The following is a 24,068-nucleotide window of genomic DNA, read 5'->3' on the forward strand; positions in this document are numbered from 1 at the left end:
GTTCCTGGCTGCATGGCTGGGACTGCATGGTGCAGCAGGAGCCAGCTGGGAACTGCATTATGCTGGCTGGGATGGGCTGGATCTTGCTACAGTGGTGATCCTCCCCCCTGCTTATGCCCAGTCTTATCTGAGTCTTCAGACTTGGATAGAGGGAGCATTGGGGAACAGCCCCAGGGTTGCTAAGTCAGAAGCCTCTGCTAGGCAGAAGCTGCTGGGTGGGGCGGGGCTGGGTGGGCCTTGCTGCTGTTGCCACTGGGTCTGCCTGCTAGCTCCTCTTGGGTCCTGCTGCCACTGGTGCCTTGTCATCTTTGACAGGCAGTCATGGGAAGATAATTCATTTTCTAACTTTTTTAGGGGCCCCACAGGCTGGATAGAATGGCTTGGCTGGCTGGATCTGTCCTGCAGGCCATATTTTGCCCACCCTTGTTGAAACTCATGGCACTTCCTAGGAAGTGTCAAAAGTTACAGTGGGAGCTGCATGTCTGTCAGTGCCCACAGTGCACCAGCTGGTCTGTTTAGCAGTCAGCCCAATTCAGTAAGACTGCCTGGGACAATGGTAACAGTATTGTGCATAAATTACTCTCCTATAGATAACTTTAAAGAAACAAGTCTTGCAGCACCTATATCTATACCCCAGATACTCAAGGTTTTGTGCTAATGTTTATCTGTCCTTCTGCCAAGATCTCCATTTCTACTTGATCTTTGTCAAATTCATACCCAGTGCCTTTGATTCTTCCACTATCTCTGCACCGGCTCTCATTAATTTTACTTTGTTCCTACTACTCTTTTCCCATAACTACTCATTAGCTTGTTCTCATTCTTTTATGTCCCTTATCAAGTCATTCAGAGGTTACTGAGGCCTGTTCTTCCCAAGTCCCTTTTCAGAGCCTTAGTTTAACCACAGCCTAGCATAACTGGAAGGCTCACGCCAAACAGCTGTTAAGACATGCCAAGGCAAAACAGTAACAAAATTCCTCTAACATATCTCCAATTTCATCAATGGAAGAGCAGTTCAGAGCTACCCAGTAAATGTTTTGTGCCACAACATAGCATTCAGCCTCTCAAAACAGATTTACCTAAATGGAAACTATAAATAGACCTCTCAGAATCGGGAACAAAAATTATAGAAGTACAATCTATTAGAAATATAGCTTCCCTTCTGATCCAATGGGTGTGTCTACATGCACATTTGACCTGGGAGCATTTTACTCATGAGTAAATGTTTCTGGGCAGGCAGGAACTCAGGAGCCTGCCCCCACCCTCTGCAGTAGCCAAGGGGAGCTCTAGGCTCCACCTGGGTGCTAGCCCAGGGGCTGGCAGGGAGCATGGGATCAGGAGACAGCTATCTTCTGGTGGAAGCTGGGACATTGCTCCCTGACTCTGGGGTGCTGCCCTGCTGCTGTTCCTGCCTGGGGTCTGCTGTCACCAGACCCCAGGCAGGAACAATGTTCTCCTTCCCTGGCAGCAGGGAACTTCTGGTCCTGGCTCCCCAGTCAGGGGCAGGGGACTTGGAAAGCGCCGCAGGGGAGGAACAGGTCCCAGATCCTTGCCCTGATCCACCTGTGGGGCATCTAGCAGTAAGCCCCCTGCTAGGCAGGGATTCCCCACCCAGCTGGGGGCTCACTGCTAGCTGCGCCACTGGCAGATCATGGCAGGGGACTGAGACCTGCCCCATCCATATTTTTATATCCAGGTTTTGGGTTAAGAAAATTTCCTTTTGTTGAACAGCACTTATACTACATCAGATTTATACAGGAAATACAGGAACATAAGTTATATGGTACTTGAGACCACTTCGAAACAATTTTGAATGCTCTTTGACCCTTTAGATGAGGTTGCAGCATGCAAAGAAGAGCCAACACAACTGTTAAAGTTAGAGACGTTGTACATGTGTAACATGAAATTTATTAATTAGCTTAATTAGCTCAGATATCCTTTTCAATGTGCCAAGTATTCTTTCTTTCTTTCTTTCTTTCTTTCTTTCTTTCTTTCTTTCTTTCTTTCTTTCTTTCTTTCTTGTGATGGCTTCTGTGTGTGGTCAGGAAGCCCTGGACTCCAAGATTAAGTTGTTTGTAAGGTGGGCAGAAAAATGAGCAGAGATTCTGTATTAATATTCCATGTTCTGTGATATTTTTCCTCCTTTCAGGAGGTGATGCTGTTTCTTCTACATGTATTGAAACTTGTTAATTCTGAGTTACTGTTTCATCTTGGTGGTCTACATGACAATTTTAGGCCCCTGTCAGGGGAAAAAAAATAGTATTACTCTGCCCATGTACGTTTATTTGTCAGTTGTATAATTAGGTGGTAACTTCTTTGAGCCAAAGACCTATATTATACATGTCATATATGAAAACCCCCAACAAATCAAACCAAACCAACAATGAAAAAACCCCATGTACAGATTGCTTTTGGGTCGTAGTCAAATAGCATTTTCTAATGCTTTGCCTTTTGGTACCACCCATTCTGCCTGTGACATATCTGAGGGAAGTTACTTGCTATTTTATGTATGCAATTTGTTAGTCAACAATAATAATTAGCTTTACACTGCAAAACTTTGCCAACCATTTTGTCTGATAATCCCCCTGGACTAAATATTGTAGCAGACAGTGCTATCTGGAGCATCTCTACTTCCCGTGGCTATCCCCTGCTTCCTTGTTAAACACCTGTAGAACCATTGCGCATGTTGTGTATGCTGAGCCTTGTGTTGTGACTTGTGAGAATATAAAACACCTTCCATAGTCCTCCACCTTGTTCTGTGTTCTCTCACAGACATCATACAATTTTCCTTTGTTAAATACATGCCGTGTAGCTGTGTGTCATATGAATTTAGTAATTAAGGACTTGGCCCAAAGTATTTTTATTTTACTATGTAAAATAGTTATTTCTGTTGTGTTTTTGTTTGATTTCAGAAGGGTCATTCAGTAGGTAATACTACCAGGAGACTCTGATGCTAAGAGCATTAGTAGTACTAATAGATGTATAAGTAAACATGATAATACATGGGATGAGGGAAAAAAGATATAAAGTTGATAGTTTCATGAAACAACTAAGAACACATTACAGAATGCTCTTGGGGACGTTTAGTACTTTATCTGAGCCTGACCTTGAATGTGGAGCTTTTCAAACAGTTCCAACGTGCCTAAGAAATACGGAAGGAAAACAGATCCATCGAATTATGAATATTTTTCATTAGCTAGTTTCCTAAGGCTTAGTAAATTTCAGAGCATTGTTCGTTGGCTACTATAGCAATGTCTTATTGGACAAAGGAACTCTCACAAAATGCCTCAAATAAGATAAATGATAAGTCATAAGAAAAAATCATCCCCAAAATATTTTAGATAGATTGATCAGTGCTTAGTGTTTTGTTTCCTGGGATGGACTGTGTAAACAAAGGAGTTCTCTGACTTTGAAATTCAAGGTAAAATATTTGTCTGTGAAATATGTCATATTCAGAGTGAAAATTTAAGCAAGTAGGAATAAGTCTGCTTGGATTTAGTCTGTTTTTCGAAAGTAAGACTACTTTTATAGATTGCACTGAAAATGACTACATGTGCATTTGTTTGGGCAAACTGCAATCCATTCACATTATAATTGTATGATTTAACATAGAGCTTTGCATTTTGATTCAATTCGTTGTAGAACAAACTAGAATCAATAATCCTCAAAGGAAATGAAATATTAACAGGAAAAACAGATCTGTGCCAAATGATAATATATGCCATGATACAGGTAAGTTAATAATTGACAAAAGAAAGAGTTTTTTGTAATGTGCTAAATCATATATGTTGTCATCTAGGACATACCAGTTTTAACAGCTGTTTAAAGAATACTAGCATATGACCTAAGAACTATTTAAAAAACTGGAACTAGAAATAATTGACACAAGGGTTCATTAGTTACTGCAGTCTGTAGAAGTTCATACATCCAAATGTGAAACAGTACTTATAAGTAGAAAAGCACGTGGTTGTGGCTTGCCATACAGTTTATGGAGATAAGATACATCACAAAGCTTTCTCTAATGGAGACAGTAATTCATTTCTAATGTATAGAGTCTGGAAATAAGGGTAGAAAATTCAAATCTAAATTAAATAATCCAGGAGGTCCATTATCTCCCATGGGATTGGGAATGAATTTTCTGTCAGTGAAATGGGCCAGTGCAAGGTCCCATATACCACTTCATCCCCACTTTAGGCCTGTGTTAGCAGTTTAGGCAATTTTGAAGCCTCATGAGACCTTATACTTTGAGCCAGTTTCACCCTTAAGGAGGATCACCTAAACAGAGAGATCTGTCTCAAAACATCATTTCTTTTCTCAGTAGTGACCTGGATACGGTCTCTTTTTGAATAACTACATCATACAGAATCCATTTCCTCCCCTTTTAAAGAAGTGGTCAACATGGATACTTTTATGGGTTACAACAATTACTTTTATGGATATTATGTAGTTACATGAAGACCTCCTTGAATATTCAAATATATAGCTTTACAGTAAACTTGTAGTGTGAACCCTAGCCCTTGGTTAAGGAGTACCAGATTTAAGTTCTACAGTGATATAGCAAGGGTCTAATAGCTGCGCTGTTCTTATATGGCGTGGGCCTAATAGCTGTGCTAATATGGTGTGGGACTAATAGCTGCGCTATTGTTAAGCATAGAGAACCGTTTCAGATTTACTAGCCCCTCAACAAGTGTCATCCAGTTCACCCTTGGTCTCTATGAGAAAGGGATGAATTATTTGTAGATCAGTTTTTAGGGGTCATTGATTTAAGTTGTTTTGAGACATAGCAGGTGCATACAAAGTGTTAGATCTGTCACCCTAAGAGCAATTCAGAGTGAAGGCATTTTTGCTGGGTCAGCCAAGGTAACTCAGGTCCTCTTTATTTCACTATTCAATATGGAATCAGGTAGGAAATGCACTTGCTGCCATTCTGATACCGTCTACTTAGGTTCTGGGGCAAGGGAAAGGGTTTGATTGCAGAGAAGATGCTACACAACTGTCCAACTATCCAGGGATTGGTTGTGCCCCTCCTTATTATACAAAGGTACAGTTTTATGGACTGCAGTATGGCTAGCTACACAGTTATGTCCTGGCTCTATATCACTTTAGAGGTAGAGAGGGAAGATTCAGATGCTTTTCTTCAAGCTGCTTGGGTGAGCAGTAGGCCTGTGGGAAGTGGCTAGTATTCACTTCGGATTCAGCTGATTCAGGGGACAGTGATTCGATTCGGTGACTCAAATCACTGTCCCAAATCAATTTGACTGAATCTGATTCAGAGATTCAGCCACAGGTGAATCAGTCGAATCTCCAAATTGGTCACATCCCCCGCCCGCTCTCAATGGCTGCCCTGCCTAGCCCCAGCTCCCAGCTCTTAAAAAAAAAAGCCCCTGCTCACTGGCTGCTGCCAGGCAGGGGTTCGGGGGGTGATCTCCATTGCCCCCCACTGCCCTATGCTGCATGGGAGGCTCTGCCATGAGCCCGTAGAAGCCCCAAGGCTACTGCAGCAACCAGTGAGTGAGTGGGGGCTTTTTTTTAAAGAGCTGGGAGCTAGGGCAGGCACAGCACCCATGGGGAGGGCTGGGACAGCGGGCAGGGGTTGAGGGACACTTGGGGGGGGGGCTGGGGGAGCGGGCAGGGGATGGGGCCTGGCAGGGGTCTCCCCATGGTCCCCTCCCTCCTCCTCCAGCTCTTCCTCCCCCACCCACTACTTAGCAGCATGAAGTCCAGTTTCAGCTCCCTGCTGCAGCAAGTGGGGACTGCCCAAATCGCCGAATCTCTCCGAATCTTTTCTGAATCAATTTGGAGAGCTTTGAATCAATTCAGACCTTTTAATTGGTCTCCTGATTCAATTCGGATTTGGAGATTTGGCCATTGAATCGAGTCGAATCTCCTCCGAATTGAATCAGCACCTGAAGTTTCACACAGCCCTAGTGAGCAGTACCATTTATGAGCAATATAAACAGTTTTCACTTCATATTGGTTAGTGTGATCTCAATAAAAGACTAAGAGGACTGGAATACTCATCCTTTTATTTAAGGTTTTCTCCCATTTGTTTAATACATTTAGTATTTGGAACAATGTATCTTTTGATCCAGGGTTTTGTTTTGTTCCCTCCCCCACAAAGAACCTTTCCATGTATTAGATTTCTCTTAGGAGGCTGAAGTATTACCAGTGGCACTCTCAGTCCATAATGGGAACCGATTATTTTTCTCTCTAGGGGAACGTAAGAAAAGCTCTTATTTTGCCTTTTACTTAATTGCCTGGGGTGCAAAGACATTTTAAGAAAATGACTATCCTGCTGGTATCCATGCACCTGGAGTGATCATAACAGATCAGCAACAGCCTTGTCAGATTTTTCTGAACCAGAGAGGATAAGCTTCTAAATTGGATGCTTTGTGTTTCCAATTGACTTTCACTTTACACCTGTTTGAAATGTTTATTTTTAACACTTTTTTGGCCACTACATTCAGAGAAAAACACATGACTAAAGGACATACTCTAAAATGACACTGATGGATTATTTTCTTAGATTGCTTGAAAGTAGTTTCTTCCTGCCTCACTTTCCTGACTAATAATAATAATATGAGGTATTAATCATTATGTTTAATATTTTTATTAATCATTAATAATACTGTGCCTCTTTTCAGTGGTTTCACACTAAAGATGTTTAATCAGCAGGTGGATTTTGAGCTATGAAACATATGGCACACTATTTATTTCCTCAAATAGATCTACTTTACTGTCCTTACATTTGCCTTGTTTAGTCCTGATTCCTAATAATACATTTACAAATGAAATTAGCTCTGCTTAATTTGCTGAGCATGAAACAGTAATCAGACAGCAGTGTCTTGGGTCAGCTACTTTGGTCAAGTTTAGACTAGTTTAGTTGCCCTTATCCCTGTTCTTGGTGGAGAGAAAGCCTCTTCCTAAAAACACCATCAGCTGAAATGGCTCTGGATAGCAGACTCAGCAGAGATGCTAAGGACTGAAGGGACAGGGAAGGTGAACCATATCCCAATACCCAAAAGGGAGTTCCACCAACCGGAATAGACTTGTTGAGCTTTATCAAAACAGCAGGCAGTGCCATGGCTTGCACAGTAACTGTTTGTAGAGAGAGGATTGAAATATTCAGGGGTGTCAGTCCAGCCCCTTTAATGGCATTACATTCACTCCAAATATTTTTTAACCAAAATGTCATTTTTCTTTGCAAACAGTTGCATTTTGCTATGGTCCTTCCTCTACTCACACTGCACAGCTAAAGCTGCTGCTTTCAGCTGGGAGGCAGGGGTGGAGTAAGGGTCCTAAGTAGGCCACAGTATGGATGCAACTATAGTATGACTCCTGTGGATTTATCCCCATGGTTGGCTGTCTTTTTGTATAGTAGTTTTGCTTATTGCTTATATGCTTCTGACTTTATTGTAAGCCATTTTGAGCCTTTTTGGGAAGGGCAGGACATAAAGCTAAGAAATAAATGGCTTAGAACATGGGTAATGGAGGACCTTCCTTTTCTTGAGAGGCAGGGGAATGGGCTGGATCTAACTCCCACCAAACCCCCTCTGAAGAATGGCAGCAAGGTCTCCATAGTGTGTGTGTATGTAATGTTAAATTGTAAGCATCCAGCAGTGTATTGACCAGAACATGCTTTAATGTTACAAAGCATTATTAATATATGTTTCAAAGATACTGAAAGAGGCTTTTTTGTAGTTGTCCGTTTAATGGAGCTCTGCTAAGAATCTCCAGTTAGGAGGAATAAAGAGTAGTAAAAGACTCCCATTTATTATATTTTACATTTTTCAGTGAAATTCCATTCCCAGTAAGTGTTGTTTGATGCAATACAATTCCCCTAAGTGAGCTCTTTTAAAATAACATAAACGCACAAACCACACATTAAGGGAATCATGTACTTAAAAAAAAGGCAGGACACTACCCTGGTAGGTTCATAGAAACAGCATATATAACATTTCGCTTTCCCCATTGTTTTTAAAGACTAAGCTAGTCTGATCTTCTGATAATATAGGATAATTACTGTACTTTGTACTGGAATAACTCTCAGGGATTAAATGTTTCTTCTGCAGTTGTGAAAAAAGGAATTTAGAATGATAATGGAATATTTTGTGAGCTCTGGAGATCTCGCCTCACTCTGACTGCAGTCTTTATCTTGCTACCATTTAAGTCAGTGGACAAAACTCCTATTAACTTGGGTGATACAAGAGCAAGCCCTATGCTTCCATGTGCTGTAGAGTCACAGTAGACCACATTATATTTTTATTAAAAAATATAATTTAATCTCATTAAAAATTCTGGGATAATTTTTGGAGGGGAACACATGAAAAAAATTACTTAAATGTCATAAAAAACATTTTTGTTTTACTGGCTACTTTTTTACCCATCTTCCTTCCTGCTCCATACCTATTTTCCTGAAAAATCAAGGGGATGAAGTTTAAAAAGGGAAAAGCATTACTTTCTTCACTTGTTTCCTCTGCCCTCTCCCTGCTCCTCTAATGGAAAAAGGAAAACAATGGTAAATGCTCACATCTGATCTCAGTTTTGAAAAAGAGTGGGTGTATCTATATGAGAGATACTTAATGAGGGGTTGCCTAATTAGCTTCGCAGTAAAAACTCCCCATCTACCTAAGTGGTGCTATTATGCTGGAGTAAGCTAATCCACTCCACTGTAGGATAGTGTTGCCCAACACAAGTACTATTCTACCGCAGAGTTATTTACTCTGCTGCAACATGCACGTAGACAGTGACTGGGGCTAGCTAGGGCATGAGGGTACTACAATGCAGGGGCTGCCGGCTGGCCAGTGTAGCACCTTTGTGTTCTAACCAGCCCCTCCGCAGCACGCTGAGCTGGGCAGAAGCAGCCCTGGGTTGGTAGGGTGACCCCCCACCCCAGACCTCCTGCCAGCTGGGGCTGCACTGCCCCAACTAACTATGCTGCAGTCCTGAGCACACATGTAAATGGTACACCCAGGAGCAATAAGCTCCAGGATGAGCCGTGCTGGAATTTATTGCATCACATTAATATTCATGTGTAGACATGCCTGGTTTCTTCTGCACCTTTTGCCCCCTGGAATATGAGACAAAATTAAAATAGAAGGAGAGTCATATTTTTGTTTATCCTCAAATTATGTTATTGAATAAAGAAAACTTTAGAGAAATTTTAAAAATATTTTTCATGAATTTTGTGAAAATAAATGACCATCTCTACTCGCAGGAATTAACAAATATTAAAGTAGATTGAATCATTTGTAACAAATAACTGAACCTACTGAATTTAGTCCTTTTTTTTTCTTCTATTCTACAAATGGACTTGTTTGGCCAAATCTTCAGTCCTAGAGTACAAAGCTTCTTACTGCATGAAAAACTGTGTAGGAGAAAAGTCCTTCTGTGAAGGGGGAAACCTTGAAGGCGAAAGTCCTTTCATGGTATGGCATACATTTTAACCACTAAACCCCTAAGCCCTCCAGAATGGGAAGCGTGGGAGCATTCTTGCAAGGCAGGGAATATGGCCAGAACATTTGCAAAAAGCTGTTTAAGTCTTGGGTGCTGTGGCCCAACATGTTCTTTCCAAACCCCCTCTGTTTACTGTAAACAAGTCAACAGCAGAAAGCCATCACCTATACTACAAGAGTTCCTGACAGAAAGGGTTACTGTCTCTGGAGCCTCTGTACAGGCCCTAAACTGGTACATGGGGGCCTCAGAGGTGTCCAGGTTTGGGACCTTAGATCCCTGATCTTTCTTATGTATGGAGTATGGTTATGTCAGCTGAAAAGGAAAGGCTGCTATTACCTTCATGCCATGCATCTGGTGTTTGTGCAGCCTGCCTGTATGCCAGGTTTCAAATGATTTTCAGATAGCTTGGCACACCTCTGTTGTTTAAATATAGACTTTTCAGCTGTTCTCTTTTTGGCAGCCATCCTACATGTATCAATCTAACCAACCGGGAGTTAGGAAAGTTCTCCACTGTTTAAAAACTAAAGTTTTATATATTTTTTTCTGTAGGTTAAAGCAGCTCAGCTTGGGAAAGAGGATGTTTACCCTGGGGTAGAAGTAACAAGATCAAGTCTAGAGCATTCTCCTTGTTTTTTTGTACTTTGCAAGCTGGAATGTGGATGCCTCCCTATTTATAAACTCTGTGCAAAGTATGCATAAAATGCTGGGATGCTTAAATGCATAAAATGCTTAGATTGAATTGATTCTGCCTCAGGTTTTTTGATTGTCTGTATTTAGCCGCTGTGTCTAACATCTTGTTAGCAAACTAAAAGGTTTGGATTTTTTAAAATTTATAGGACTACTAATTCCATTGATAAGTAAATGAAATGTCTGCTTATATTTGTGTAATGTTGACTGACACATTTAAAATACATAGTTTTGCCTGTAATAACTTCTGGGCCTTTATTGTGGGCTTTGTCCAGCTGGTGCTCAGCATGGCTCAGGATTGAAGAAGAACAGATATACTATCTGCAACTTTTATAGCCCTGCTTGCCCAGAATCACAGGCTGCTTAAATTTTAAAATTCCTAATCTTCAAATCCAAGATTTTGCTATCCCCGTAATGTACCTTCTCTTTGGCTACATGCTCTGGCCATTTATCAGAAATTTCTCCTTCATGGATAAGTGCAGACAATCAAAAAGGTAGAGGCTGAATTGATTCAGTCTTTGCAGGTTAGTCTAAGCTGCACAGATCGAACTGATAAACAAGTGAACGGACATTCAATTTTGATTCCAGAAATGCAGCCACATGCCTGCAGTGGCCTAGTGCACAGTTCCCTGCTCAGCTAGAGCAGACAGCTTGGGCCAAGGCAAGCACGCTTAACCCTGTGAGGGGGGCTTGTGGAGGATATGCAAAGCATCCTGCAATGCTGGGGGACTGTGAGTTAACCTGAATCTGGAGGGATCTGGGACAGAAATTCAATAAACCAATGTAACCTAAGTTAGTTAAATCTGATACTACATCCATCCAGGTTTATCTTAAGTCAGCTTTGGCCATTTTGAAAGCAGTTTATGTGCACTGAACTTTTGTTCTGTTCTGATCACTTATACCGGTTTACATGTAATTTCTGTCCCTAGCCTATGTGTAGGGCCTGGAACAATTAAAAAAAACCCCTTATAATTCTCTTGGAGTCCTTAATGGCTATTCTGTTATAGATTGGTGGACCCCCATTTGCACTTCTCATCAGAGGGATTAGTACATGTTCAGCATATCTTGAGACACATAAGTATTCAGGAAAATTTGACGACAGAAATTTGATTTCCCTTTGATTCAAAAGGTTTTGGATCAGGGGAGCTGTACTTAAAAGACAATTTTTGAAAAATCATCATTAATTATGATATAATTTGGAACCATTGTGTGTGTGTGTGTGAGTGTGTGCGTGCATGTGTGTGTATGTTTGTAGCTATGACTTCATGCATATTTTAAAAAGTAATCAATGTAAATCCAAAGGAATACAATTTGAATTGACCTCTGAGATTTTTAGAGCTGGTCATTTTCATGAGTTGTAATAGAGTATTATATATATTTATATAAAATACATTGTGTTCAACTCATCTTCACAGGATGCCAGATCAACCTCTGTAAACCTCTGTACAGGAGGGACAGGACAGGGAGGAAAAGTGGGGGTGTGGAGCTCTACATTAAGGAGGAATACACATCCTCATCTAGTAGCACAAGGTCAGATGAGGGGCACACTGAAGTGCTCTGGGTTAGAATACAAGGAAGTCGAGGGGAAAGGGACTTAACGGTGGGGGTCTACTACAGGCCACCCAACTAAGGGGAAGAGCTAGACCGGGAATTCTTAAGTCAGCTCACGGAGGTAGTTAGGTCAAAAGATGTGGTCATCATGGGTGACCTGAATTTTCCAGACATCTGCTGGGAAGAGCAGTCAGCCAGGTCTGACCGCTCACGTAGGTTCCTAGCTGAGATACAAGACCTCCATCTAACTCAGGAGGTGCATAGCCCCACCAGGGGAGATGCCTTGTTGGATCTAGTGCTGGCTACAGGTGATGACCTCTTGAGGGGGCTGCGGGTGCTCGACCACCTGGGCAACAGCGATCATCGCCTGCTGGAATTCACCATCCAGCGCAAGGTGGCAAAAGCCTGCAGCAAGGCAGCAGCCCTGGACTTCAGGAGGGCAGATTTCAATGAGGAAAGAAGAATAGTTGGGGAAGTACTGAGGTCCCAAAGGGGAGGGGAGTTGGGTGTCCAAGAAGAGTGGTAGTTCCTTAAGGAGATGATCCTCCATGCGCAAAGGGAGGTAATCCCAACAAGAATCAAAGCGGCAAGAGGGCGCAAAAACCCCCATGGCTCACCAAAAGCATATGGGAATGTCTCCTAGCTAAAAGGGAGGCGTACACCTAATGGAAGGGAGGGGCCATCACCAGGAAGGACTATACCTTGGTTGCTCAGGGCTGCAGGGGGGCGGTCAGGAAGGCCAAGGCGGAGATGGAACTGGGACTAGCTACCCAGATCCAGGACAACAAGAAGTCCTTTTTTAAATACATAGGGGGCAAAAAGAAGGTACCGGGTAACGTGGGGCCTCTGCAAGACACGCTAGGAAATCTGGTTGTTGCACCAGACAACAAGGCTAACCTATTTGATGATTTCTTTGCCTCCATTTTCCTGAGCAGGGACTGGACCAGCCCACCCCCTGGGACCCCCTCAAGCCCCGGGAGAGGCACACCCAGGCCTAGAGTCAGTGAGGATCTAGTCAGGGAACTTCTGGAGGGACTGGACATATTTAAACCAGCTGGTCCTGATGACCTCCACCGCAGAGTGCTGAGAGAATTAGCAGAGGTCATTGTGGGACCCCTGGCATGGCTTTACAACCACTCGTGGTGCTCTGGTGTGGTGCCAGAGGACTGGAAAAGGGCCAGTGTGGTTCCCATTTTCAAAAAAGGGAGGAAGGAGGACCCAGGAAACTATAGGCCAGTCAGTCTTACCTCGATCCTGGGTAAGCTTTTTGAGAGAATTATCCTGGCGCATGTCCACGAGGGGTCATCAGGGGAGATTATGCTTAGAGGCAACCAACATGGGTTCATTAGAGGCAGGTCCTGTCAGACCAACCTGGTGGCCTTCTATGACCAGGTCACAAAATCCTTAGATGCCGGGGTAGCAGTGGACGTAGTCTTTCTGGACTTCAGGAAGGCCTTCGACACTGTCTCTCACCCCATTCTCATTAAAAAACCAGGGGACTGTGGCAGCAACACCTACACAGTCAAATGGGTTGCTAACTGGCTGGAGGGACTCACCCAGAGTGGTGGTGGATGGGTCATTTTTGACCTGGAGGGATGTGGGCAGTGGGGTCCCCCAGGGCTCAGTCCTCGGACCTGCGCTGTTCAACATCTTCATCAGTGACTTGGACGAAGGGGTAAAAAAGCACCCTGTTCAAATTTGCTGACGACACTAAGATGTGGGGGGATGTGAGCAGGCTAGAAGGCAGGAATAGGCTTCAATTGGACCTAGACAGGTTACAGGGGTGGGCAGATGGGAACAGGATGGGGTTCAACACTGACAAGTGCAGGGTACTGCACCTGGGGAGGAAGAACCAGCAGCATACCTTCAGGCTGGGGAACTCCCTTCTTGTCAGTGCAGAGGCAGAAAAGGATCTTGGAATCATTATTGATGCCAAAATGGACATGGGCTGACAGCGTGGGGATGCAGTCAGGAAGGCCAACCACACATTGTCATGCATCCAGAGATGCATCTCGAGCAGGTCCAAGGAGGTGATCCTCCCCCTCTATGTGGCACTGGTCAGGCCGCAGTTGGAGTACTGCGTCCAGTTCTGGGTGCCGCACTTCAGGAGGGATGTGGACAACATGGAGAGGGTCCAGAGGAGGGCCACCCACATGATCAGGGTCAGCATGGCAGGCCCTACGAGGAGAGGCTAAGGGACCTGAACCTGTTCAGCCTCCACAAGAGAAGGCTGAGGGGGATCTAGTGGCCATTTACAAACTAGTCAGAGGGGACCAGCAGGCATTGGGGGAATCCCTGTTCCCCCGAGCACTACCAGGAGTGACTAGAAATAATGGTCACAAGCTGGCAGAGGGTAGATTCAGACTAGACATCAGGAGGCACTATGTCACTGTCAGGGCAGCTAGGATCTGGAACCAACTTCCAAGAGAAGTGGTGCTGTCTCCTACCCTGGGGGTCTTTAAGAGGAGGTTAGACAAACACCTTGCTGGGGTAGTTTGACCCCAGTACTTTTTCGTGCCGTGGCAGGGGGTCAGACTTGATTATTTGCTCAGGTCCCTTCTGACCCTACCATCTATGAAACTATGAAACCCTTAGTTTTCATAGAGTTCATAGATTTCATAGACATTAGGGCTGGAAGGGACCTTGGAAGGTCTTCGAGTCAAGCCCCCTGCCCTGCGGCAGGAAGTTAGTAGGCATCATAGGATCCCAGCAAGATAAACATCCAAATGTCTCTTGAAGGCATTCAAAGTAGGTGTTTGAACCACCTCCGGCGGCTGTCTATTCCAGACCTTGGGGGCTCGGACAGTGAAGAAGTTCTTCCTTATGTCCAGCCTGAAACTGTCATGGAGGAGTTTGTGACCATTCAATCTTGTCATCCCTTGGGGCTCTCTGGTGAACAGACGTTCCCCCAGATCCTGGTGAGCACCCCAATAAACTTATAGGTGGCCACCAGATCACCCCTGAGCCTATGCTTTTCCAGGCTGAAGAGTCCCATAGCTCTCAGCCTTTCATCATAAGGTCTGTTTTCCTGACTTCTGATCATGCGTGTGGCTATCCTCTGCACTCTCTCAAGCTTCTCCACATCCTTTTTGAATTGTGGAGCCCAAAACTGGACACAGTACTCCAGCCGCGGCCTCACCAAGGCCAAGTACAAGGGGAGAATGACATCCTGGGATTTGCTTGAGAAGCATCTATGGATGCAAGCCAGCGTTTTGCTTGCTTTACTAGCAGCAGTGTCACATTGAAGGCTCGTGTTCATCTTGTGGTCAATCATGACCCCCAAGTCCCTTTCATCTGTAGTTTTATAAGATTATACACATGTATTACATCAAGTTAGTTATCAAGGTTATGAAAAAATTAAATTAGAAAGGCAAAGCTGATCAAACCTGATCAGGATGCACATTTATCAGGCCCTGTCATTTATTGTTCAGAAACAAGAGGCAATGGATAATACTGCATTAGATGTTGTTAAATATATGGTTGATCCTGAGGTGAAGACTTTGTCTAGTGGGTAGGGTGTTCAGTTGGGACTTGAAAATAGAAGTTTAGTCTTTTAGTTTCCCAGAGACTTCCTGTTGATTTTATCTAAATCACTTAAGGCCAGAATGAGCCTGTTCTTATGTGCACCTCTGTGTACACATTGCAGCACCTGAACATGTGGCACCTCCTTCAGAAGACTTGTTCCAGCTCAGACAGTTAGGCTTCTATGATCCCAAGGCGGTCAAGGGAGGTAGCTAGCTGCCTCCAAAGAATAGACCAGGGAATTTTTAAGAGTGGGACAATGGGAAATGCTAGGCCTAAGGATGAGTATGAACTCCTGCTCCTCCTCAGAGCAGAGACTTGGGGCTTTTCATTAGATGCCTCTGCCATTTTGGGATCCAGAGCGCTCATTTGGGGGTGCAACTGAAACAGAATACCTAACATTGATACTGAGTTTAGTGAAACACAAAGCAGCCCACATCCTCTCTTGGAGGAAAAGGTGGTGATGCCATCCACCCTTTGGCTAATACAACTGCCCAGGAAATGGGAGACCTTTGTTCTAGCTGGTTGCTTCAAACTCACATTTCTCACTTCGCCAATGCAGTGTCCTAATGACCAGATCTAGGTTAATTGCCACCATTTTCATATTGAAGTCAGGCCACTAGGGCAGTCCTAAGGTCTCCTGGATCATACCTTTTCAAGAAAAAGCTCTACCTTGAGACTCTGTAAGAAGTTGTGTTTGGTCTACATCTCCTAAAGGACTCCCTGCAGCTAGCCTTGGCATGGTTTCACAAAAGGTAACTTTGTGAAAGCTTTGAGACCCTTGCTCTTCTCTTTCCATGGCTCACCCAGTAATTTATAGCACCCCCACCTGAAAGAGCTCCTTCCTTTTATGGTCAGCTCCTGGGGAAGGGTGTGTTTTCTTCTTCAAAGTGGGAGGGGAGCATGGGATGCAGGGTCAGAGTGCCAGTAACTCAAACTGCATGGCAAACTTCTCTGTTTCAAACAGGCAGTCTTTATTATGCCACAGCAATTCTCTCTGTTCTTTCTTGGACTCTACTCTGTTCTCCCTGGGGCTACCCTTTCTCTACTCCACAGATCTCTCAGAGCCTCACTTTCTCCTCAAGCACAGTTAGCCATACTCACAACAAAGCTCTTATGAAACTATAGTATTAATGCAGAGACTCACCAAGTTAAATAAAATAGTGTTATGGGGAAAGAATTAATGAGCACTCTGCAGACTGCTGCTGTGCCCAGACTGTAAAAAGGGTGTCTAGATGTCCTACTTATGAAACTAGTCAGAGCAACTATTTACAGCAAAGTATGCTTATACTAAGCCTCCCAAAATGTTCCCCACTAGAACTTCAGGTTAGAGCTCATCCTGCTTAGCATTTTTCATCACAGAGGGCCAGAAGGAGAACAAAGTTATAGAAGGCAATGACTCAAGTGAGGGGGTTACTCTCCTGGGACAGTAGGAGACCTGAATTCTGGCCCCTGCTCTTACCTATCACAGGTACTTTCAAATCTGATTAGCTTTCATGCATATGAAAGTAAACTGTAAACCAAAAGAAACCCCAAAGATGCTAAAAACTTTGTAAGTGATTTTAATACATCCTTAGAATGACATTTTTCAGACTTGGGCACTGATCCTGCAGGTACCTTTGTATAAGTTTAACTTTATTTCCTGGACTGTAGTTCTGTTGGTGTCAGCGGGAATACCCATAGAAGTTAATCATATATAATTGTTAGCAAGGCTTGAGTTCGGGAAAAGATTCTCAGTTGAATTATTTTGCATTTATTTGTGAGTAGAGAAACAATGTGTGCATCTACACTTGCCTATTAACGAGCAGCAATTAGCTCTGGAGCTTGTTGTTTCTGGGTGTGCGTCTGCATGTATACTGAGCCAGTTGGCATTCGGGTCCAGAGGTCAGCCTGCCAGCCTGGGGCTGCTTCCCCTCCCTCAGTGTGCTGCAGAGGGGCGGACTGGGGCATGAGGGTGCTCCAGTGTGGGGCTAGCTGGCAAGCAGTTCCTGTATAGAAGCACCCTTGTGCCCCAGCCAGCCCCTCCAGTGTCTACACATGCACAGCTGCAGAGTTTTTTACTTTGCAGCAGCATTGTACTTATATTTATTTACATGTAGATGCTGAGATGTTTCCTGCACAGCAAATTAGTTTACTGCTCAGTAAACATCTTGTGTAGACGTGCCCAATGAATCAAAAAAAAAAATCCCCTCAAAATGATACACATTTTAATAATTTATTAAACTTAGACCTAGATCCACCCAAGTATCACAGCCCCAAAGGGACTTTGGTGTGGTGACGCTTTGGGCCTCGTTACACCTTACACTGTGAGATGCTCCATATGCTAGCTTGCGCTTGGAGCGGTCGCACTTCAGGCCAGCAGAGGCCCAGGCGACTGAAAAGTAAGAATCCCCCCTTCCATTCTGGGCTTGCTCCAGCCCCTGGGGCTCCCCCACTGCCCATCAGGGTTCTTCCATGCCTCCTGCCACCCCTGGGGCATTACTGACTTGTGGCTGCCTGTGCTGTCTGTCCCAGGGGAGCAGGCAGGTAGTTTAATCCTTCCCTGGCCTGCTCCCCTAGAACAGAGTGCAAGCTGCCACAAATGAGCAAGGGGTAAGGTGCGGGGCTGTGCACAGAGACCTGGGGTGCTGTGGAGTGAGGGCAGTGGTCACAATCTGGGCCAGCAGGGAGTGGAGAATGGGTAGGGTGTTTAGACTAAAGTGTAGCCTAAGAGGCTGCACTTTAGTGTCGCATGAGTTGGGTTGCATGGATCAGAGATAATCCTGCCCTGGAGGGGCATCACTTTGAGTCACTTAATAAGTGCTTAAAAAAAATTTCAGGTGTTAATGTGCAGACAATCCAGGGGTTTAGAGCTCCAGGAGCCTCCCAAAATTACTGTGTAATAAGGCTTTTTGCCATATCTTGCCAAACTTTATAGGCATATGGATTTGCAAGTGGAATTCACAGCACATCCAAGTTCCCTGTACAATGCATAGGAAATTTAGATGTTTAAGACTGGGATTCCCAAGCTGTTAGGCTGAGCAGAGGAATGCCTAAGCTGCCCAACAGAAGTACTAAAGGTAAGCATTTCTGAAATCCCGTGTCTCTCAGACTTATGAGGCTTTATGTAAGAGGAATTCACAGCCTGAAGATTTCTTATGTTTAGCTACGTAAGCCATTCCTTTGGGTAGGGATGAGCAGATTGCTTATTTTCTTTTTCTTTTAATATACAGCTACAGGAGGGCTACCCATGTTATAATACTGTACTGGCTAGAGCACAAACGTGGGGAGTGGGAGACATGTCTCTTCTGCCCTTCTTAGTCTATGGCAGTTCCAACTCACAGCTCCCAACGCCCCAGAAAACACTCTAACCATCAAGTTATAGATTATTCTGGATTTTTTACCCTTAAGTTGAGGCTTGGCCATTGTGCAGCTGAGAATGCAGGATTCATAGGGTGAGGGTAAGCAAATGAAAGCATGATTCTGTAACTTTAGGGGGAGGGGAGAGGACAGTCTTGTGTTCCAGACCCTGTTCTTAATAATGATGATGCATTTTATCTAATATTATTTTAATGTTAAATGACTAAATAGTCCACGTTCTGCTGAAGGTACGCTTTCAGTATCGGAATGCTCTTTTGGATCTGACCCTTAATATGGTAAAAATAGTAAAAATCTCTCTGTGGAAGAAGTTTGATACATGTGAGTAACTATGATTAAAATGCAACAGATTATATAATTCAGATGCAATAAATTAACAAAAGTTCCCTTTGTTTTATTAAGGGCTGCTCCATGATCAGATGCTAAAATGGAAAATGTAGTAAGAACTAAACAGGACATCATGCATGACTTTCAGAGAAAGATGAGGGCTATGGAAGGGAAGGAGTTAATGTGAGCTGAAGTAGTTTACAGAGAAATATTAAGAGGGGAGAAGAAAGAAATAGAATAATTAAGGCAGACAAAGTCACAAATTATTCTAAGGTGCCTGATCTCTTTAAAATTGGTCTTTGTCAGGAAAAAAACAAAATGAGTATACTAGCAACTGGAACCATACCTTGCCATTGTTCTCTGCATCAGATCCTCATTGAAGTGAATGGGAGCCTAGCACAGGGATCAGTGACAGTAGACAGCTCTCAGAGAATAATCGAAACCTTTTAAATATACTGTAGCTGCTGATAAAAATCAGGTAAGGGAATACCTGGAAATTTGTACTTGTTCTCTTCTTGTGCACACAGAGGCAGAATTTCTAATACTGATGTATTGTCAGTTTGTCACACTACTGCACTTCAGCACTAAGTCCTAAATCTTCCCATCTGGTGCATGGACTGGGATATTTTTTCAAAGGGACTGGGAACAGATGCAATATGGAAAATGAAATGGTGGAATCTTGTGAAATATTGTATCCTCCAGTCAGGAGGCTTTGTGAAGTTGTAACTATGATAATTTTTTTTGATGTTTCTAAAATAGCCTGTTCTTTTTCACCTTCTCATTCATAAAAGCTTTCTTCCATTTCTTTTAGATTCCCCTTATTCAAATATATAAACTAGGCCCCCAGATAGTCCTTAGATATATACTTATATTTATACTTTTTTAGGAAAATACTTGTGTACAACATTTTAAGAATGCATTTAAGTGCTATTGGTTTCCAAGGGAAGTGCTTTCTTGAGTAACAATTCTTTCTTTAAGGGGTTAAGAAGATGTTGGAATGGGTTCGAAAGAACTTCTATAGTTCTGTGATTTGGAAAAAAGGACAACATACAATTAGAAAATAACCTTGCAGCCAAAAAGCCAAAAAGAAAAAAAAACACAAAACCTTACTGAAGGGCTCATTGCCTATGTATCCATTATTATTATTAGTTTTAAAAGATCACCTAGTAACACCAGGTACATACCAGAATCCCATTGTGTCAGGTGCTGAACAAACAGAACAAAAGGACAGTCCTGCCCTAGAAAGATTAGTCACTAAGAGAGACTACAATTTAGTAATTATTTTTATTGTCAATTGTATGTCAGCATGCAAAAAACAGATTAGGATGAAATTTAATCATTTTCTACTTTCCTGAAGTCTGCTTTAGATTTAATGTTTGCTATTTTCCTGTTCTGTAATATCCAGTATTTTCCTCTTTGTTTCAGAGAATATGGGAAGCAAACAGTTGCTTTTAGGAGTTTGATACAGCTGACCTAACCATCTTAAAGTATTACTAAACTGTTGGGCTAGGCACAGAGGTTCAAAAAAGCCTGAGCTGGATTTACACTAAGTTTCACAGCTTTTTCTATGCACCCTACATGAGTTTGAGAACTAACAGAATTCACATGGGAGGGAGGCATGGAGGTGGCCAGCACTCGCTGAGGCCAGGAGGCTGCCAGAGAATGCCAAGCCCAGCTGAGCAGCTGACCACCCTGACTGCTGGCACCTCTCCCCAGCCCCACCTCCCCCACTAGGTCTCTGCTGTCAGCAACAGCTGGGGCAGGGGGCGGGGATGCAGCCTCCCCCTCCCCTCAGCTTGCTAGCTCAGGTGTGGGAGGGCTGGGTCCATGCAGTGGGGGACTTTGTTCCCCCAACCCTCCCCACCCCCAGTTCCTGGCATGGTGAAGAGTTGCCAGGGGTCTGACCGTGGCTCATGCCTGCAGCTGTCAGGAGGGTCAGGTAAGGCAGTGTGGGGGAAGCACAGGGCGGGGTGGGAAGGTGCTCACATGGTGGGGGCCTCTGCTCCTCTCCCCAACTGCCTTACACTCCCTGCCGTGCCTCCCTCCCCAGCTGTTTTTGCTGGATCTGGGGGAGGGCAGGGCAGGGGTGGGTCCTCCGCTCCCCCAGCCCCCTGCCCAGCTCTGCCCAGCCCAGCTGACAGGTTCAGGCAGGGTGCAGGGCTGGGAAGCAGAAGATTTGCTGCCTCAGCTCTGAGACAGCCAGGGGACAGGGCTGGCCTGACATTCAGCCAGAGCAGACAAACATGAGCTGAGGCTAACCCACCTGCCCTGAAAGTGGGGGTTAGCAGGGGCCTGAAAAAGAGCCTGGGATATCAGAGGACAGTGACCTAACTTAAGCGAGGAGAGGTTCTGGTGCAGAAGTTCAATAGACTGGGCTAACCTAAACTGATTAAATCTGATACTACATCTGTTCAGGTTTATCTTAGACTGGGTTCTATCATTTTTAAACCAGCCTAGGAACTTTTGTTCTGTTACACATTTAAACCAGATTCCAGTCACCAATTCCAATTTATGTGTAATTTCTGTACCTAGCCTTGATTACAACAGTACACTTGGTTAAGCTTAGTTCTGTCTTGATCTTGCTTTCCAGCATTATTTGATATTGTAGCAGGCATTGTTTGGCAAAAAATCAATACCCTGTTTATATTTGTGGATTATGATAAAATCATTTGCTCATCTAAACTTTAAAACTGCAACATTTATTTTTAAAAAAATTAAATAAACAATATAACTCTAAAGTAAATGGGAACAAGTAACAAGATCTATTAACCATGTGTGTAACAAACCTAGCACAAAGGAACAAATATCTGTGCACATATCCACTCCCACGGGTACTTATATGCTTTATAAGCTAATGTGGAAGTTCATGGTGAAATGGTAGAGCCAGTTGTCCCTAATCACAAGTGCAAATGGAAGCACTGGTTTAACTATTTATGCAGTAACTTGCATCTCAGATAGAAAAAAAGATTATTTTCTTATATTTTATCATTTTCTGTAACTATAAATGTAATATCAACTAAAGTTTCAAATCGGAAGAAACGTCAGAAAAAAAATTCAGTTTGACAGTATCAACATAAAAATCCATAGAACTGTCTTTTACAATACATTTTAGCATTAATTTTTTATAAAATGATTGATTTATTGTAAATTGAAATGACCAAACAGACTGTTTTAATACTTATTTAAATAGAAACAGCCAAAAAGCAATATTTGGAAGCAGTTTGTAAGAATCAAAATGTGCATATACATCCGTATAATCCTAAACTTCAACATCGAGATGATGTGTACTCTTCACTAGTGTATATGGTTTCCTTAGCAATGCACAAATATCACAGATAAAAATCTAACTGTCCCCTCGCTTCTTTCTGCCTGACTTCAGTTCTTGAAGTAATGTAAGTCATCTTTAGATTTCTAGTTCTCTCATAATTTTCATTTTAAAAACCCTATATAGCTATGCAATTTGTTTTTCATTTAAGAGGTTTTTTTTCCTTTAACATCAATATTCCTTTATGGGATTGTATTATAAAAAGACAGGAATTCTTCTCTAGATGCTGTTAGATATACTAGAAATCTTCTGCCCAAAACAAATCACTTTTTGCAAAAGAATATTTTAAAAATAAACACAAACTTTAACCTATTGAACCAACTAGTTAACTTTTGTGCATGGTTACTAATTTTATTAATGTCACTGACTCTATTTAGTATGTTTGCTGAGAATGCTACTAATCCTTCATACACTGATGGTACTTAAATAATAGTCACATTATTGTCATATATCCATGGAACTCTATACTGGCCAGTAATCTGTATTTGGCAGCTAAGTACAGAGAAAATATTCATCTGTGTAATTTGGCAAAAGAGGGCTTGAGGATAACTAGAAGTACAGTGAGCTTCTGGTGAGAGTCACCGGTACGACTTTCTGTGATCATTTTTTAGGTAAGGCCATGCTGTGCTTTGTAGGCAATATTTTTCTCACAGAAATAAACAAGATGAAATTTGATTTTGTGTTGTATTCAACCCATGTGCTATGAGCACATTTATGAAGAGCAGATACAGTGAAGGACTGAATTTGAAAAGTTGGTGGTGTTGCTACCATTTTATCCAACAGCCTACTAATTAGGGCACTTGTCTACATCAGGGAGAGCTGAGTTTAGTCCCATTCAATGCCTTCATTTCCTACACCCAGGAGGATTCGCTAACCATTATGCTATGGAGGGCTGTGGAACATGAAAGAGCAGTTTAAATTTCCTAATGGTCTCTCACTTTGCAAAAAAATCTAAGACAAGAGACCCTCCATCCCCACAAGGTTCTCCTCCCTAATGCCTGTGAATGTTTTATTGAGTCTAGTCTGGAGCATTTAAATAGTCCATGCAAAATAGAATAACTTCACCAGGAAGTACTGAAGGAGTAATGCCTATCGCTAGGGACCTACCTGAATCGCAGTGAAAGTATGCAGCACAATAGCTCCTTTAATCTTGCTCTTTTCACTACGCACTCATCCCTAACCACTTCTGATTGGTGCAGGGACCCACTCAGCCCCACTGCTCACTGCTAGCTGCTGATCATCTGGGAGACAAAAGCCATGGTTTAAATATGCCCCAGTTTTTGCTTCCTGGATGATCAGCAGAGAGCAGTGGGGCCAATCAGCAGTGGGAGGCAAAAATGCAGCATATTTAAAACTGTTGTTTTTGTCTCCCAGCCAATCAACAGTGAGCGGTGGGACTGCCCGGGCCACTCTGCCAATCTGCCCCTCTGCCAGTGATGGGGGAGGAGGGAGGCACACATCAAAAAGAGGAAGGTTAAAGAAGTGGCTGTGCAGTACACTGCTATCACAATTTAGGTTGGTCCCTACCTATAGCTTGATGTTTCAGACCCTTGCCAAAGAATTAGAAGTCATAAGTTCCAATCCTTAGGCTCAAGGAAACAGAACGTGTCTCTCTCTGTTTAGCCATTTATTTTTAAACACTCAGGTTTATTCGTGGGCAGTTCTGTGTACTAGGGGATTAGTTAGCTCACTTTTTGTTCGGAAATGTGCACAAAAATAATGTTTGTTTGATTTACCTTTGGCATTCAGGCACTTTGCCAGTACATTAATGATCAGACCATAATGTAATATAGAAACCATTCAAGGGCTATCACTTACTCAATAGCCAAAAAGATTAAGGCCCACA

The 24,068-nt window shown here is 43.0% G+C and overlaps 1 long non-coding RNA gene across 1 annotated transcript; it reads right to left on the minus strand.

The window, feature by feature from the left end:
- Positions 1-1,867: 1,867 nt before the first annotated feature.
- LOC132248311 (uncharacterized) lies at positions 1,868-23,469 on the minus strand. Its single transcript, XR_009459480.1, has 2 exons — positions 23,330-23,469; positions 1,868-2,236 (listed from the first exon to the last, which is right to left on the minus strand). It is a non-coding gene; the product is annotated as an uncharacterized LOC132248311 (long non-coding RNA).
- Positions 23,470-24,068: the final 599 nt, after the last annotated feature.

Source organism: Alligator mississippiensis, chromosome 2, assembly GCF_030867095.1.
Source record: "Alligator mississippiensis isolate rAllMis1 chromosome 2, rAllMis1, whole genome shotgun sequence".
Taxonomy (NCBI): Eukaryota; Metazoa; Chordata; order Crocodylia; family Alligatoridae; genus Alligator; species Alligator mississippiensis.